The sequence below is a fragment of the Rutidosis leptorrhynchoides genome, chromosome 8, assembly GCF_046630445.1.
Source record: "Rutidosis leptorrhynchoides isolate AG116_Rl617_1_P2 chromosome 8, CSIRO_AGI_Rlap_v1, whole genome shotgun sequence".
Lineage (NCBI taxonomy): Eukaryota > Viridiplantae > Streptophyta > Magnoliopsida > Asterales > Asteraceae > Rutidosis > Rutidosis leptorrhynchoides.
In genome coordinates, this window is record NC_092340.1 from 351877501 (window position 1) to 351881370 (window position 3870).

Here is a 3870-nt window from a genome sequence, read left to right on the forward strand (position 1 = left end):
TGATGATTTACGAATTTGATACATATGCTACTGATATAAAGTATATGATATGCATATTGTTGGAAAGCTATCGAAAAATTAATAACTTTTCATTTAGAAATCGCGTGATTTCGATGAACGGATTAAAAGATATGGTCAACTGAATTATGTTTGACGTTAATTGAAATTGTGTTTGAAACTGTAAATTAATATTTAAACAACTTGTCTATTAGATTGATAAATTGGATTTTTAGATATTACTAATCGAGTAAATGAATTTCTATATAAGGCACGTCTCGTTTTGTTGAACAATTGTCAAATTTGACTGTCTTATCATGTTTTAAAGCTTTATAAACACTATATTCTGATTTTACAAGTATTGGAAAACTATGTGAAATAATAAAATATTGTCGATTACCATGATAATTCAAATATAATATAGCTCCTGAAATAAATAATATTTTGAGTTTGATAAACTATAAATTTGTTCAATTATCAAGACTTATACTATGTTAATATAATAAACATGTATAGATTTAAAGATCATATTGGGTCAGGTTGACTTTTGAGATGAATTTTGTTAACTTTTGCATGTCGGTCTCGAGCATTAGGATTGTGATACACTATGACCCGACCTAGCTTGTTAGACATTTATTGACCAACATATGTTCTCTAGGTTGAGATCTATGGTTACTTTGTATTCCGAGTTTCGGTCACATTTCGGTGAATGAATTTATGTGCTGCTAAGGTGAGTTTATAGATCCCTTTTTAATTGCTTTTGCAATCTATATTTTTGGGCTGAGAATACATGAACTTTATTTTAAAAGCAGCGGACACAAGTACATACTAAATTCTACACCGGGTTTGAATATAAAATCCCTTAGCTTTGGTAACTAGTAGCTGCCGATTATAAGAACTGGTGGGCGCGAGTAGTTATATATGGATCCATAGGGCTTGACATCTCTGTCTGTTCCAGGTATAGAAATCCTAGCCTGAACTATAAAGCAGACGTATGCTATTTAAGTTTAGTACACGTTGGTTTGCGTGTATTGTACATGTTGGTTGCATGTATGTTAAAACATGGGTACTTATTATATATACGTTAAGTTTAGTTACCAGGGTGCTCAATTTCGTAGAATATTTTGATAAACGTTTTGGATAAAATAACTGAAATCTTGTGATCCACCTTTATATACAGATTTTGCCCAATATTAAAACTATGAACTCACCAACCTTTGTGTTGACACTTTTAAGCATGTTTATTCTCAGGTTCCTAGAAGTCTTCCGCTGTTTGCTTATATGTTATACAAGCTATGTGTATGGAGTCATACATGCTTTATTCGAGAAAACATTGCATTCACAAAATCATCATCATGTATCTTATTTTGACTGCATTGTCAACGGATGTATTGTTAAAAACTATTATTTATGGTGATTGTCTATACATAGAAATCATCAGATGTCGAAAACCTAGGATATATATATTCAATTGATAGTGTACCTTTTCAAAAGAATGTAATGTTTACAAAATGTATCATATAGAGATCAGTACCTCGCAATAAAATCGATGAATGATGTATTCGTTCAAATGGATTTGGACGGGTCATCACACCAAGCATTCAAACAATATAGTTCATTTTCAGGTAAGAAAATAAAAGCATCAAAATGAGTTATAATATAAATAAATAGTTTAAAAGCACTCAAAATGTAAGAGGATAAAAAAAAAACATATAGAGGCATGCAACACACAATCAAATATTGGACAAACAATGAGAATAAATAGGTCAAAAGGTATAATGTTTATAGTTTTTGATTGTATACAATAACGTTTTTGAAACCTAATTGTGATTACAAAAATACGACAACAATTTATAAAAATAACTACTAAAAAGATATCTATAAGAAGAAACGTGAGTTACCTGATCGGAATAGCAAAATGGATGCAGAAGTAATTGAAAATTTGAAAAAATAAAGAAATCGAAAACTGTTATAATATATAAATATATATATAAATGGATAGTCAATTATTGATACACAAAAGTAATATTATTGTATTACCTAAACTTGTGATATTTTTGCTATAAATAGCCATGAATGCAAGCATTAAACTTGCACCATTTTCTCACACTTACAAAGTGTTTCTTTCTTTCTCTCCATTATCATCTTTGTTCTTACACTTCATTATTAGCATTCTTAATCAAGAATCAAACCACTAAAGGTAGTTATAAGCCTACTGAATTATAACATCAAGAATCAAACCACTAAAGGTAGTTATAAGCCTACTGAATTTTAACACGTTATCAGCACGATAATCTTAATACTAATTATGGTTGGCTCTGCGACCTAAATGATATATGGTCGGTTATACCACCTGAATAATATATGGTCGACACTGTCGCCTAATTATCATTTATGTTACTAACATTTATATTTCTATTATCTAACATTTATATGGTCGACACTGTCACCTAATTATCATTTATGTTATATAACATTTATTTATGATTGCTTACATGTGGTCGACAATGTCGCCTACTTATCATTTATGTTATATTAAATTTATGTTTAATGTTTATATACTTATGAATATAAATTGACTCTAATTTATCATGTTGTTTGTTTTAATTTTTGATAATAGAAAATGTCGAATCTGGAAAAGCTTAAATTTACTCCTTTAGAATCAACGGGAAACAACTACATGCCATGGGTTATAAAAGTAAAAATGCATCTTAAATCAATGGGCATTCTTGAAACCATAAATGAAAACAACACTTGTTCTGAAAAAGAACAAGCAACGGCATGTTGCTTTATTCATCAACATATTGATGAATGCTTACAAAATAATTATGTGACTGTAGAAGATCTCCATGTTTTATGGGAAGGTCTCAAAAGCAGATTCAATAATCAAAGAGAAATTTTACTTCCAGCTGCTATGGATCAATGGAGAACATTAAGGTTCCAAGACTTTAAGAAAGTAAACGAATACAGCTCAGCTCTGTATAATACAGTCTCACAACTTAAATTCTGTGGACATGAAATAAGTGATGCAGACATGTTGGAGAAAACTTTCTCCACAATGAATGCTGCCAACATCACAGTGCAAAGAAATTTGAGAATGCTAAAGTTCAACACATATCCTGAACTTAATTCATATCTCTTGGTTGCAGAGCAAAATGATGAGCTATTAATGAAAAATCAGCAATCCCGTCCTACTGGTACACTTGCAATCCCTGAAGCAAATACTGCAAATAATTATAAACAGGGACAAGGACGCGGGCAAGGTCGTGGTTATAATAACCATCTCCATCATCATGCCAAAAGCCATAACTATGGTAGAAACCATCCTTATGGTAATGAGAATGGGCGTGGACGTGGCCGTGGTGGTCAAAGAAATAATAATCCACGAAAATATAAATATCAACCACAAAACAAGCCCACTAAACAAGATGTTGAAGAAAATTCTTCTAAAAATTCTGAAGAATCTTGTTACAGATGTGATAGAATGGGCCACTGGGCTAATACTTGCCGAACATCTAAACATCTTGTTAAGATGTATCAGGATTCGCTGAAAGGTAAAGAAAAGGAAGTAAATTTTGTGGATAATATTGATCCAACAGTCACTGAGCAACCATCTGATTTATATGAAGATTTCTTGAATTAAATTAATATGTTTCTTTTATAAATAAAATGATTTAACCTTTGTCATCATGTTTTCTCAAATGTTTCAGTTCTATATATTTTATCAAATGTTCCAGTTCTATGTTTGATGTTTCAATTATATGTATGTCAAATGTTTCAGTTTTATCTATTTGTGTGTAATAAACATTTTGTGTAACATTTATATACTTACTGTTTGTTTCTTATATATGAAGTTTAATATGAATTCTGCTG